Genomic DNA, 15,696 nt, shown 5'->3' with positions numbered 1-15,696 from the left:
AAGGGCATCTATCTGACAAAAGACAAAGAGCTGGCTACTAGTAGAAAAAGTACATTTGACTCTGTCAGTGAAAATGGTAAAGGGATTTGAGAAAATAAGGCAAAGCACTGGAATCATGTGTTAAAACTTGAAATATTATAGACACATTTACTTAATTTCTAATACTGTTGTTGCTTATAATTAAATAAGATGTTTTCCATGAACCACGCATTACAGCAAATATGTTGTTTATACAGATTAAATTTTCATCAAAATGGATGCCTGGGTGGCTCAGTTGGTTAAGCAGCTGCCTTTGGCTCAGGTCATGATCCCAGCGTCCTGGGATTGAGTACCGCATCGGGCTCCTTGCTCGGCCGGGAGCCTGCTTCTCCCTCTGCCTCTGCCTGCCATTCTGTCTGCCTGTGCTTGCGCTCTCGCCCACTCCCTCTGATAAATAATTTAAATCTTAAAATAAATAAATAAATAAATAAATAAATTCTCATAAAAAAATTGTAAGTGTATTTTATTGTAGGATCATGATCAGCATTTTGCAGATGAGAAAAATGAAATTTGGAAATGTCTCTTCAAATCCCTCATACAATATCTGGCCTAGATAGAAGGATATACTATCACAATTGAGGAAGATAATTGAGATTACTTAAAATGATAAACTTTATTGTTTAGGGTTTTTTAAAAGTTTGCCACAGATTCAGATTCTTTTAAAATATGTATCTATTTTGTGTACAGAGAATGAACTGAGAAGTAAAAAGAAAGTGATATATCAGTGCTACCAACTAATGGCTATACTATCATCACCTTATTTATGAACAATGAAACAGCATGCAATATTTAAATCAATTTAAATAAATTCCTATTTGTTTTATATATTTATAAATTTAAATAAATTCTTATTTATTTATTATTAAAGAAATTCCTCTAACAAACAGTATGTGTTGAAGGTTCCTAGCAGAAAAGTGTTGTACTTCATGGAAGTAATCAGAAAATATGATCTAAAATTCTGCTTTCAAGGGCGCCTGGGTGGCTCAGTGGGTTAAAATTCTGCTTTCAAGAAGCTATAACAGTAAGTACTGAGCATTAGCTATTATATGCTATGGATGAATAACTGAAATCTACATTTGAAACTAATGGTACACTATATGTTAACTAATTGAATTTTAAAAAGTTAGTAAAAAAATACCACTATTTCATAAAACAATATTCCCAACAGGCTCTTTTGCTTTAAAATACTCACTTTGTAATGAGGGTCATTACTTTTGTCTAGCCAATTCTTACATCACTGTTTATCCCTTCTCTGCTTTATTCCTTCCCAGTATCAATAAAGGCTCACTTGGGGTACCTAGAAGCCATGAGAAAGCTTGTAATAGATCTGGCTGGCTTTCACCAGCAATTTGACCACCATGTGCACAGGGAAGTCTATTGATAAAGGCTTTATTGCAATAAATTGCAAATACATGGATGATTTTTAATTCTCTTTCTTGAGGTCTTGTTTCATGATAATAAATTTAGGGTGGCTTATTGGAATGGATGTTATTAACATATTTTCATAGTTCTAAGTACATAGAATTGTAAAATAGATTAATGAATGTGGCATTACTGACAACTGTCCTCATTTTGAAATCAAATTACAGTGTACTGAGCTGAGGAGGCAAAGCAGATTTGGGATTATGAGTGAACTAATTGAAAAAAGTCTTAGGGGTGTGATCAGACTATTGGGTAATTCAGTAGAAAAATGTCAACTGATTGAGATTCTGTGTTCCCTGATTTCAGAGAGAAGTTAAGATAAATAAGTAACACGAGGAGACTAGGAAGCCAAACATAAGTGAAAATTTTGTGCCAGGGTGTGTATACATCTGTTTATCTTCTTGCTTTACCATTAAGGTTGTTCCTAGAGGAGAGTTTAAATATGTGTTGGAGCTAATCTCTGTGGATTACACAAGAAACCACATCCTACAGCTCTCCCTGAAACACCCCTTATGATTTCAATGTAATTTGATTTTTGCATTTTTAGAAATAACAAAATACTTTGCAAACTCATCTACTTTATTATTTCTACAAGTTACCACCACAAGTGAGTCAGCTGGCTCCACATTTTAACACAGTGACAGTCACAGAGGAATGGAGGAATGAGTCGAGTTATCAATATATGTGCTTTTAAGAAGTATGACAGGGTAGCAGCTATTTCCAGGAACCAAAACATGGGTCAGCAGCTGTGCAGGAAAAGTGGTGGAATAAATGACTCATTTCAGAGTTCTATAACATATTAGTTCTATAATGTATCTTCAGCACCCAATTACCCGCTTTGATCTAAAGATAAGGATTTACAGTTAAGGTCCCATTTATGATTTGACTGGTAGGGTCTGAAGAATTTTTACTATTGTTTTGACTATTACTTGAAACCTATAGTAGTACTTGGGATATGTGTTGTGTAATCTGTGAACATGTGCTAATTTTAGATTAGATAATTCCTGTCTCAAACCCCTGTTAATTTGTTTGTTTTTGATTACTTGTTAGTGGTTTCAGTAAATGGATATATCTGAACAATAGCAAAGCCACTATTAAAATAAGTTATTATTATATAGAGCATGGAATTGCACATTCCTCCTTTGAATCCGACAGAGTTTCACCATATCCTTAACAATTTGGGGAAAACATGCTATTATTTTTCTTTATAAAATTTCTCCTGTTAGGCTGTGATGATTGTCATCAGCAGTAACTCCTCTGAAGGCTTTGTCAAAAGAGTTGAAAAAATTGGAAAGGTGTGAAGGTAGCTGTTTGCTGAATATAAAGAGAAGAGCATTGAAGTACAATTCACATTCTTACTTCTCCTTCTATGCTTTCAGATGTTTGACATTTGAAAATTTTGCTTCTAGAAGAGATGCCCTATATAATTCTTTTTTTAAAATTTTTTATTTTTTATAAACATATATTTTTATCCCACGGGGTACATGTCTAGGAATCGCCAGGTTTACACACTTCAAAGAAACCCTAAGCCCAGCAGGAGAAGAGAAATCATAAAGATCAGAGCAGAAATCAATGAAATAGAAACCAAAAAAACAATAGAGCAAATCAACGAAACGAGGAGCTGGTTCTTTGAAAGAATTAATAAAGTTGATAAGCCCCTGGCCAGACTTATCAAAAAGAAAAGAGAAAGGACTCGAATAAATAAAATCATGAATGAAAGAGGATAGATCACAACTAACACCAAAGAAATACAAACTATTATAAGAACACACTATGAGCAACTCTATGCCAACAAATTTGACAAACTGGAAGAAATGGATGCATTCCTAGAAACATATAAACTACCACAACTGAACCAGGAAGAAATAGAAATCCTGAACTGACCCATAACCAGTACGGAGATTAAAACAGTCATTAAAAATCTCCAAACAAACAAAAGCCCAGGGCCAGACGGCTTCCCAGGGGAATTCTACCAATCATTTAAAGAAGAACTAATTCCTATTCTCCTGAAACTGTTCCAAAAAATAGAAATGGAAGGAAAACATCCAAACTCATTTTATGAGGCCAGCATCACCTTGATCCCCAAACCAGAAAAGGATCCCATCAAAAAAGAGAGCTATAGACCAATATCCTTGATGGACACAGATGCGAAAATTCTCACCAAAATACTAGCCAATCGGATTCAACAGTACATTTAAAGGATTATTCACCACGACCAAGTGGGATTTATTCCAGGGCTGCAAGGTTGGTTCAACATCCGCAAATCAGTCAATGTGATACAACACATCAATAAAAGAAAGAACCAGAACCATATGATACTCTCAATAGATGCTGAAAAAGCATTTGACAAAGTACAGCACCCCTTCCTGATCAAAACTCTTCAAAGTGTAGGGATAGAGGCACATACCTCAATATCATCAAAGCCATCTACGGAAAACCCACTGCAAATATCATTCTCAATGGAGAAAATGTGAAAGCTTTTCCACTAAGGTCAGGAACACACCAGGGATGTCCATTATCACCACTGCTATTCAACATAGTACTAGAAGTCCTAGCCTCAGCAATCAGACAACAAAAGGAAATTAAAGGCATTCAAATCAGCAAAGAAGAAGTCAAATTATCATTCTTTGCAGATGATATGATACTATATGTGGAAAACCCAAAAGACTCCACTCCAAAACTGCTAGAACTTGACAGGAATTCAGTAAAGTGTCAGGATATAAAATCAATGCACAGAAATCAGTTGCATTTCTCTACACCAACAACAAGACAGAAGAAAGAGAAATTAAGAAGTCCATCCCATTTACAATTGCACCCCAAACCATAAGATACCTAGGAATAAACCTAACCAAAGAGGCTAAGAATCTATACTCAGAAAACTATAACGGACTCATGAAAGAAATTGAGGAAGACACAAAGAAATGGAAAAATGTTCCATGCTCCTGGATTGGAAGAATAAATATTTTGAAACTGTCTATGCTACCTAAAGCAAGCCCTATATAATTCTTACGTTAAGGAACAAGTTGCTTTTATAATTTTTAAATTATTCTACCATTCAAGTATTTTCATTTAAATTAAATTCAATATCATTTAAAAAATAATCAAAAGTGCAGCCAGTATTCAATTCCTGGGCTAAATAATTTTAGAAAGCTTTGTGTTATTGAACCTACAGAGTTTTTCTGTAGTTTTAACTCTTTCTTTCTGTGATTTTTCCCATTAGTCACGTAAGTGACTGCAATATAACAGACATTGAGGATAAAGAAGTACTGAATAGAACAAACCTTGGCCTCATGAAGTTGAGAATCTAGCAAGGGAGTCAAACAATTCAATCATTCAGAGACAATTTATTGAGTGCCTGGCCTAAGATGAGCACAACAAAACCCCAGCTCAGAGGAATCATTTTAATGGGAGAGATAGATAATAGGTAAGCCAACTTAAAAAAAATTGTACTGGTTTTTCTTTAATAGTGATGCATATTTGAACTAAATAAGCACATTTTAAAAAGAGCAGTGATTGAGAAGAAGAGGTTTTTTAACTGAGTGGTCCGAAAAGGACTCCCTTAAAAAGTCTGTTTTGAACAGATTTCTGAATAATATCAGCTATGAAGCTGTGTAAAGATCTCAGGGGTGGGTGATTTTTCCAGTCAAAAAACTGTAAAGGCTCCAAAGTCACAATACAGCTGTAAGTTTCTCTAATAAAGTAACTTCTGACAAAGGATGAGAAGAAATAACTAACCCAGGTTTGAAAGAAAAGGGACAGACTTTCTATGGAATTAATATTTAATTAAAGCTCTAAAGGACAAAAATACACTAGAGCAAAATCCTGGTGATGCTGATATACCTAATGAAAGATCATAAACAAGGTGTGGGTAGCAAAGAGTGTGTGGGAATGTTGGTAAGAACAGTGGGGAAGAGTCATCCCTGAACATGTTCTTAAATGAAGCAATTCTTGTGTTGTTTTAAAAGGTAAATTGGAGTTTGTCTAAGTGATTAGAGAAGGATGCCTCAGCTTATGGAACTTCGAAGCCATAAAGATGTGATAAACTACTGCAGATATTTTCATGTATATTTGTTGTTGCTTCTAGTACTGGTGATCTAAAAACTCCTACTTAAGACAACTAAAAATCCAGACAAAATAGCTTTTAAAGTTAAAAATATCAGAATGATTATAAAAATAAGTGAGGGATTACTGGGCCAATATACGAAATACAATGAGAGCCTAGAGATATATGCCCTGAAGCCATTTTAGCTATGAGAGCATTTGAAACTGCTAAAACACACTGAGCTGTGTTTTTAATAGACTCTTGATACTAGAGAAACAAAATTCAAAATCCAGCAACAATCAAGTTTGAGGACTTTGGTACAACCCAAATTTAAGTTGAGATCCCCAAAGCACAAGGAGAAGCAGAAATAAGACTATAGCCTGCCTTGCCTTCTGTGTAAACTGAGAAAGTCAGTCACTGAATTTGGAGTATGATTGTCTTGTAGAGTCTCAGATATAATAGAAAATCCTGCCAAGGAGGACCATACCATTATTATAGCTCTTAATTATCCCTACTCAATAAGAGTTTCAAATATAATGTCTTGAACATAGCAAAATGTAACAAAGCACGCAAAGAAAAACCATTAACAAGATTTGATAGACAAAATGGGATTAAGTATGATATTAAAATGATCAATAAAGATTGTAAAATGGCTTGATTACTCTGCTCAAAGAAATGAGAGGGGAAGCAAATTGAACAAAAAACTGACACTAAAAATGATATTGAGAAAGATTTTATAAATGAACCAAATGGATACTCTAGAACTTTAAAGATATGACAGCTAATTTAAGATACCACAGGGGTGCCTGGGTGGCTCACTTAATTAAACCTCCAATTCTTTTCCTTTTATTTAACACCTTAATTTTATTTTATTTCTTTCATTTTGGCTCAGGTCATGATGTCAGGGTTGTGAAATAGAGCCCAGAGTTGGGCTCTGTGCTGAGCCTGGAGCCTGCTTAAGATTCTTTTCTCTTCTTTTTCTATCCCTCCCTGCACTCTTGCTCGCTCGCTCTCTCTTGCTTGCTAATAAATAAATAAATATATAAATATATAGATAATAGACAAAGCAAAATAAAAGCAGATTATGGAAATAAATATAAAGATTTTGAAATGAAAACAAGTTCAAAATAAAATAGAGAAGACCTACACAGCTAAAAGTTCATTCAAAAATCTACTATTAAAGAATTCAGTATGACACAATGTTAAGATATCAAAAGATTTGAGCATGTACTTTACAGAAAGGGTAATCCAAATGGCCACTCATATATAAAAACTGTTTATCTTTATTATGAATCTGGAATTAAATTAAAATTAAAATTAAATTAAAACCTAGAATGGCATACTATTACACACTTACCATATTGGGCAACAGTAAAAATGTCTTGCAAGAATGTGAAAGAATGACAGTGCCCATAATAAAAACATTTGAGGTAAGTTGTACAATATTTAGAAAACTTAACAATAAAAATAAAAAAAAATTGGTCCATTCCTAGAAACACAACATGGAACTAAATGAATATTTTCACCAGGATATGCAAACAGATGATTATAGTTATTTCATTCATAACAGCAGATCAGCAGTGGTATATTTGCACAATGTTACATTAAATAAGAGAGAATATTAACAACCTGGGAGGAGGGGCTAGGTTGTTATCATAAAGAGATCTTCTATGGTGCTGATTATGTTCTATTTCTCAAAATCTTTAAGTTAAAAAAGTTTTCCAGTTTATATCTAGATAGATAGAGAGATAGATAGATAGATGATAGATAGACAGATATCCCAGAAGCTGCAATGCTAGGCTAGGACCAGGCTTTAAAGGGCTTTTCTATACTCTACTAAATACTTTAAACCTTTCATTATATCATAGCTCAGTGTTCAAATCTCCATTGGTTTCCTCAGTTTCCTAATATTTCTCTTAAGGTGACCTGATCTAGACTTTTGATCACCTTTGTCTAAATATTTCTATTTTAACAAAGTCCTTTTTAACACTCAGAGACTGAAACTTAGAAAAATACTCTGTTATCTCACTAGAGTGGAAAATATATAGTTACCCATTAACTAATGATATCCATGTCTACATTAGATCCATGACATTTTTAATTCTTGGGAGCTTTTGGTTAAATGAATTTTTTAAGCTTCCTTTAAATGAAGCTTTAAGCCACCACCACATGAATAAAATTGAAGAACTAAATGAAAACAAGCCAAGTATTTACAGAGTAATAGAATGTGCAGTGGAAAGAGTACAATTCTGAAATCATAAAGCCTAAATTAGTGTGATGCATCTTTACTAGCCATGTAATCATAAACCAGTTATCTAAATTGTGTTTCCTCGGTTTTTTCACCCATGAAATGGTGATGATAATACTTATTATGCAGAGTTGTTGTGTGGCTGTAATGAAGCATGGAGCATGAGAGTCTCATATTCCATGCTAAAATGATAGCTATTTTTATACTTATAATAATTCTAATAATAGTAATTAAATTGTTCAAAATGATAATATTCATTTATATTGAGGCATTGTATTGACTATTCATAGACACATTTACCAAAATAAATTTCATTTTACTTTACCCCCCCTGAGGATATATATTTTCTAATTCAATATGAATCTCATTATGAATAATAATTATCATGATAAATATGCTGATTTTTCTTCTATTTATTTTTAGGGAAGTATCCTAAACTGTTGAACATAAAGAAACTTAAGCAAGTCTGTCTTATTCAAAATTTGCATGCTGCTTTCTTATGAAACTAGATTATAGAGTTGTATGAAATAAATTCATGCAGTTAAGATATTTATGTTTGGAAAACTGGGTGGTCAGTTTAGTATCTCAAAAGAAGATTTTAAATTTAAACCTTAAAAATGAGCTCTTTCAGCCTTATTTATAGACCATCCTTCATGCTTCATAAGTATTCCTTCATTGTAAACTAAGTAATAGTTTTTGTCACAGTGTATATAACTAAAATGGATTTTATATTCTATTATTTCAGAGTTAGTTGCAGTTTCTACTTCCTTACTTCCTTTTTTGAAAAATAGATTAATTTTACAAAAAGTTTTTTCCAGCTTTATTGAAAAATAATCGACATATTATAATTTGTAAATTTAAGAAATGATTTCTTATAACATTGCAAACTTTTAACATTGTGTAAATTTTGTACAATTTGATAAATTGGTATACATCTGTATTGCAATATAATCTACATAAAAATGTTAATACATCTACTATCTCATATAGTTGCCACTGTTTTTATGCATGTATCGTAAGGAATTTTAAGATCTACTCTCTTAGCAACTCTTATGTATATAGTACAGTAGAGATAAACTTCAGAGTTCTTGTGGGTTTTGTTCCAGACCACCTCAATAAAGAGATTATCTCAATAAACTAAGTCAAATTATTATTGTTTTTTTGGTTTCCCAGTGCATATAAAAAAATAAACACTATACTGTACTGTTCAAAAGCATTATGTCTTTAAAGAAAAACAATGTATATACCTTAAGTAAACTAGTTCTGAGTTTTTAGTGGGTCGTAATTACTGATCACAGATCACCATAACAAATACAATAATAATGAAAAAACTTGAAATATTGCAAGAATTACCAACATGTGACAGAGAGACACAAAATGAACAAATGTTGTTAGAAAAAATGGAGGCAGCAGACCTTTTTTATACAAGAATCCTATAAAATTTCAACTTGTAAGAATGTGATATATGCAAAGTTTAATAAAGGGAAGCACAATAAAAAAGTATGTATATATTATTAACTATGATCATCATGCTGTACATTAGATCCCCAGAACTTTTTCATATTTTAGTTGCAAGTTTGTACCCTTTGACCACCTTACTCCACCCCAGGTTCACCCCTTGTCAACTCAACTCTAAGTTTCTATTAGTTTGCCTTTTCTTCAGATTCTGTATGTAAGGGATATCATAATACATAAATTTAAAAAATATATAAAATCTTTGAAATATTTCACTTAGTATAATACCTTCAAGATCCATCCATGCTGTTGTAAATGGCAGTATTTCTTAATTTTTCATGGTTAAGTAGTAGTATTCCATAGTATATATTTACCATACTTATTTTATTCATTCATCCATTAATGGATACTGAAGCTATTTCCATCTCTTGCTTAGAGTTAATAATTTTATAATGAACATAAGAGTGCAGATATGTCTTCGAATAGTGACTCCGTTTCCTTTAGATATATACCTAGAAGTGGGATTACTGAATCATATGGTAATTTTACTTTTAATAATATGAATCATCTCCATACTGTTTTCCATACAAATTTATATCCCTATCACAGTGCATAAGTTCCCCATTTTCCCCAATATTTAACAAAATTTTTAGTTTTAATTTTTTGGTAGTATATATTCTAATAGGTAGTAATATCTTGCTGTGTTTTCCAGAAGTAAACAACAACAACAACAACATAATGACTTTGCCCTGAATTTTTACGTTGAGCACTTTTTAATGCTCCTGTTGGTCATTTATACAACTTTTTGAAAGAAAAAGTCTATTGAGATCCTTTTGCTATTTTTTAAATTATATATTTTTTTCTATTTGTATCTGTTGGTTATTAACCTCTTTTCAGATATAAGATTTGTAAGTATTTTCTTCCATTCTGTGGATTGTGTTTTTATTCTCTCTCTCTCTGTCTCTCTTTTTCGGCAATGCAGAAACTTTAGTTTGATGTAATACCATTTATTTATTTTTGGTTTTTTACTTGTGTTTTTGGTCTGGTATCCAAAAAACTATTGGCAAGACCAATGTCAAGGAGAATTTTTCCTATGTTTTCCTTTAGGAAATTTAGTTTCATGCATCACAGTTAAGTCTTTAATCTATTTCAAGTTAAGATTTATGAGTGATATAAGGCTCCAGTTTCATACTGTTTTATGTGACTATTCAGTTTTAAATATCATCTATTGAACAGACTATCCTTACCCATTACATATGTTGGCCCCTGTCAAATATTAGGTGACTGCATGAAAGGATTTATTTCTGGACTCTCAATTCTGTTCTACTTGTTTATTGGTCTGTTTTTATGCCAGTATACTTTATTGTTTTGAGCTTGAGGGCTTTGTAGTATAATTTCAAATCAAGAAGTGTAATTTCTCTTCTTCATTCTTTCTCAGAACTGCTTTGATTATTTGTTGTCTTTTATGGTCTCATATAAATTTTAGGATTCTTTACTTACTTCTGTCAAAAAATAATATTGGATTTTTTTAAAAAAGATTTTTTATTTATTTATTTGACAGAGAGAGATGACAAGCAGGCAGAGAGGCAGGCAGAGAGAGAGGAGGAAGCAGGCTCCCTGCTGAGCAGAGAGCCTGATGCAGGGCTTGATCCCAGGACCCTGGGATCATGACCTGAGCCGAAGGCAGCGGCTTAACCCACTGAGCCACCCAGGCGCCCCTAACATTGGATTTTTGATAGGAATTGAACTTAAAGATGGTTTCCGGTAGTATGGACATTTTAACAATGTTAATTCTTACCATTCATAAATATGGGCTATCTTTCCATTTGTGTCTCCTTCAATTTCTTTTCCTTATCAATGTCATAGTTTATGGGGTACAGATCTTTCATCTTCTTAGTTAAAACTTTTCCTAAGTATTTTATTATTTTTGATGCTATTGTGAATTAGATTGTTTTTCATCATTAGAGTGTAAAAATGCTCCTGTCTTGTGCTTACTTTGGCAGCACATATACTAAAATTGGAATGATGCAGAGAAGATTAGCGTGATCACTGAACAAGGATGACATGAAAAACTGGGAAGCATTCCACATTAAAAACAAAACAAAACAAAATTCTTGTCTTTTATATATTGATCTTGTATTTGGCAGCTTTACTAAATTTGTTTATCAAATTTTTTTGTGACGTTTTTAGGATTTTTTTACATGTAAACTCATGTTATCCAAAAAAGGAAAATTTTATTTCTCCTTTTTTTTTTTTGGAGTCTTTTATTTCTTTGTGCTCCTTGTTTCTCTGGCTAGGACATCCAGTACTATGTCAAATGAGAGTAGTGAAAGTGGACACACTTGTCTTGTTTCTGATCTTTAAGGTGAAAACTTTCAAACTTTTTTGATTGAATATGAGATTAGCTCTGGGCTTGCAAAATGTGTTTTTTAATTGATTTTTTAAAATTTTTATAAACATATAATGTGTTTTTATCCCTAGGAGTACAGGTCTGTGAATCACCAGGTTTACACATTTCACAGCACTCACCATAGCACATACCCTCCCCAATGTCCATACCCCCACCATCCTCTCCCAACACACCTCCCCCCAGCAACCCTCAGTCTGTTTTGTGAGATTCAGTGTTTTATGGTTTGTGTCCCTCCCAATCCCATCTTCTTTTATTTTTCTTTTCGTACCCCCCAAACTGCCTATGTTGCATCTCCACTTCATCGTATCAGGGAGATCATATGATAGTTGTCTTTCTCAGATTGGTTTATTTCGCCAAGCATAATACCCTCTAGATCCATCCACGTCATCACAAATAGCAGGATTTCATTTCTTTTGATGGCTGCATAGTATTCCATTGTACATATATACCACATCTTATTTATTGATTCATCTGTGGAAGGACGCTTAGGTTCTTTCCATAGTTTAACTATTGTGGACATTGCTGCTATAAACATTTGGGTGCATGTGCCCCTTCAGAATGCCACGTTTGTATCTTTAGGGTATATACCCAGTAATACAATCACTGGGTCATAGGGTAGTTCAATTTTCAGCTTTTTGAGGAACCTCCACGCTGTTTTCCAGAGTGGTTGCACCAGCTTGCATTCCCACGTACAGTGTAGGAGGGTTCCCCTTTCTCCACATCCTCGCCAGCATCTGCCATTGACTGACTTGTTCATTTTAGCCATTCTGAAAGATGTGAGGTGGTATCTCATTGTGGTTTTGATTTGTATTTCCCTGATGCCGAGTTATGTGGAGCATATTTTCATGTGTCTGTTGGCCATTTGGATTTATTCTTTGCAGAAATGTCTGTTCATGTCTTCTGTCCATTTCTTCATTGGATTATTTGTTCTGAGGGTGCTGAGTTTGATAAGCTCTTTATAGATTTGGGATACTGGCCCTTTATCTGGTATGTTATTTGTAAATATCTTCTCTCATTCTGACAGTTATCTTTTGGCTTTGTTAACTGTTTCCTTTGCTGTGCAAAAGCTTTTTGATCTGATGAAATCCCAATAGTTCATTTTTGCCCTTGCTACCCTTGCCTTTGGCGATGTTCCTAGGAAGAAGTTGCTGCTGCTGAGGTCAAAGAGGTTGCTACCTGTTCTCTCCTCAAGGATTTTGATGGATTCCTTTCTCACATTATGCTTCTTCATCCGTTTCCAGTCTATTTTCATGTATGGTGTAAGGAAATGGTCCAATTTCTTTTTTCTGCATGTGGCTGTTCCATTTTCCCAACACCTTTTGTTGAAGAGGCTGTCTTTTTTCCATTGGACATTCCTTCCTGTTTTGTTGATGATTAGTTGACCATAGAGTTGAGGGTGTATTTCTGGGCTCTCTATTCTGTTCCATTGATCTATGTCTGTTTTTGTGACAGTTCCCTACTATCTTGATGATGACAACTTTGTAATAGAGCTTGAAGTCTGGAATTGTGATGCCAACAACTTTGGCTTTCTTTTTCAATATTCCTCTGGCTACTCGAGGTATTTTCTGGTTCCATATAAATTTTAGGATTATTTGCCCCATTTCTTTGAAAAAAAATGGATGGGATTTTGATAGGGATTGCATTAAGTGTGTAGATTGCTTTAGGTAGCATAGACATTTTCACAATATTTATTCTTCCAATACAGGAGTATGGAACACTTTTCCATTTTTTGTGTCTTCTTCAATTTCTTTCATGAGTGCTTTAGAGTTTTCTGAGTATAGATTCTTTGTCTCTTTGGTTAGGTTTATACCTAGGTATCTTAGGGTTTTGGGTGCAACTGTAAATGGGATTCACTCCTTAATTTCTATTTCTTCTGTCTTATTGGTATAAAAAAAATGCAACCAATTTCTGTGCATTGATTTTATATCCTGACACTTTACAGAATTCCTATACAAGTTAGAGCAGATTTGGAGTGGAGTCCTTTAAGTTTTCCACATACAGTATCATATCATCTGCAAACAGTGATAGTTTGAATTCTCTTTTGCCAATTTGGCTTAATTTCAATGGCCTGCCAGGTCTCTGTGGTTATGTCTGCTGCCAATCAAACGTTTTTACTGTTGTACAATACAGACTTCTTCTCCCAGGCTGCTTTCAGGATTTTCTCTTTGTCGTTGACAGTTGTAAATTTTACTATCAGGTTACGGGGTGTGGACCTATTTTTATTGATTTTGAGGGTCATTCTTTGCATCTCCTGGATTTTGATGTTTGTTCCCTTTGCCATATTAGGGAAATTCTCTAGAAATTTCTCTCCAATATACCTTCTGCTCCCCTCTCTCTTTCTTCTTCTTCTGGCATCCCAATTATTCTAATGTTTTGTCGTCTTATGGTCTCACTTATCTCTCAAATTCTCTCCTCATGGTCCAGTATTTGTTTGTCTCTCTTTTGCTCAGCTTTTTATTCTCCATCATTTGGTCTTCTGTATCACTAATTCTTTTGCCTCATTTATCCTAGCAGTAAGAACTTCCATTTTTTATTGCACCACATTAATAGCTCTTTTGATTTCAACTTGGTTAGATTTTAGTTCTTTTATTTCTCTAGAAGGGGCTTTTATCTCTCTGGAGAGGGTTTCTCTAATATCTTCCATGCCTTTTTCGAGCCCAGCTAGAACCCTGAGAGTTGTCATTCTGAACTCTAGTTCTGTCATATTATCAATGTCTGTTTTGATTAGGTCCCTAGCCTTTGGTACTGCCTCTTGTTCTTTTTCTTGTGGTGAGTTTTTCTACCTTGTCATTTTGAGCAGATAAGAATATATAAAGAAGCAAATAAAATGCTAAAAGGGTGGCAAAGACCCCAGGAAATTGTGCTTTAACCAAATCGGAAGAGACCCCAAGTTGTGGGAGAACGAAAGGGGATAAAAAAGAAGTTTTAGGGGAAAAAAAGGTTAAAAAAAAAAACAAGGAAAAAAATATTACAAAAGAAAAAAATTATATATATACTAGATTTGTGACTAGAACAGGGTCACTCACGTAATTTTGGGAGTATTTTGGTCTCTTAGAAGCAACTACCTCCAAAGATTTTAAAGGATGAAAAACATATAAGGGTAGGCACAATGACGGGATGGAATAAACCTATAAAAATGAGTAAAAATTTAATTTCTAAAAAATAAGTTGATAGAGCAAGTTGGTGGGGACAATAAAGAAAAATAAACTGGAGAGAATTTGCTCAGGCTGGACAGTGGAACAATCTTGGAGCTAGATTTAGGGTATATTTTGGTCTATTAGGAGAAGTTATACCTCAAATTATTTAGAAGAAAAAACCCGATGTGTAAAAAAATATATAGTTAGATACAATGGAGGATAAAATATGACTATAATAATGAAGGTTCAAAATAGATTATTATTTTTGTAAGGTATTTTTAAAATAAACTCGTTAAAAAATCATTGAAAGACGAATTGGAAAAAGTTAAAAAAAAGTAGCAGAAGAGAAAAGAAAAAATATATAACTGCAAGACTAAAGAATCATTGGGAGAAAGCCATGAATTCCTTGTTTTGCTTTCTCCTCCTCTGGAATTCCACTGTTCTCTTTAGTAAGTGAAGTTGATCTTGGCTGGGTTTCTTGTTGGTCTTCTGGAGAAGGGGCCTTTTTTATTGATTCTCAGGTGTCTTTGCCCGAGATGGATTTATCCTGCCCTTACCTAGGGTAGGGCTAAGTAATCTGCGAGCTTTTGATCCCTGAAGGCTTTCCGTAGAGTTCTGGATGATGAAATGATAATGGCGGTCTCACAATCCGGCCCAGAGGAGTGGAGAGCTCAGGGCCCCGCTCCTCAGTGCACCTTCAGAGAAAAGTGCTTAATCACTCCCATAATCCCGGCCTCTGGCCATGCTTGGAGAAAAGTACTCTGTCATTCGCACTTTTAGAAATGTCTTTGGTCATTCTCATCTCCCTGGCCTCTGGCCGTGCTTAGAGAAAAGAGCTCAATTACTCCTGTCTCCCTGGCCCTTTGCCATGCTCCAAGCTCACCCTGCCTATGCCTGGTTCAAAGTAACCCTGGGTTGAGAGCTCACTCCTCAGTTTTGTCTC

The 15,696-nt window shown here is 34.1% G+C and overlaps 1 non-coding gene across 1 annotated transcript; it reads left to right on the top strand.

The window, feature by feature from the left end:
* The first annotated feature begins 11,193 nt into the window (after positions 1–11,193).
* LOC131822307 (U6 spliceosomal RNA) lies at positions 11,194–11,300 on the top strand. The gene has a single exon (XR_009350185.1). It is a non-coding gene; the product is annotated as a U6 spliceosomal RNA (small nuclear RNA).
* The last annotated feature ends 4,396 nt before the right edge of the window (positions 11,301–15,696 follow it).

This window comes from Mustela lutreola, chromosome X, assembly GCF_030435805.1.
Source record: "Mustela lutreola isolate mMusLut2 chromosome X, mMusLut2.pri, whole genome shotgun sequence".
NCBI lineage: Eukaryota > Metazoa > Chordata > Mammalia > Carnivora > Mustelidae > Mustela > Mustela lutreola.
Note: the sequence above shows the minus strand (reverse complement) of the source record. Positions and strands in the feature narration are given on the sequence as shown.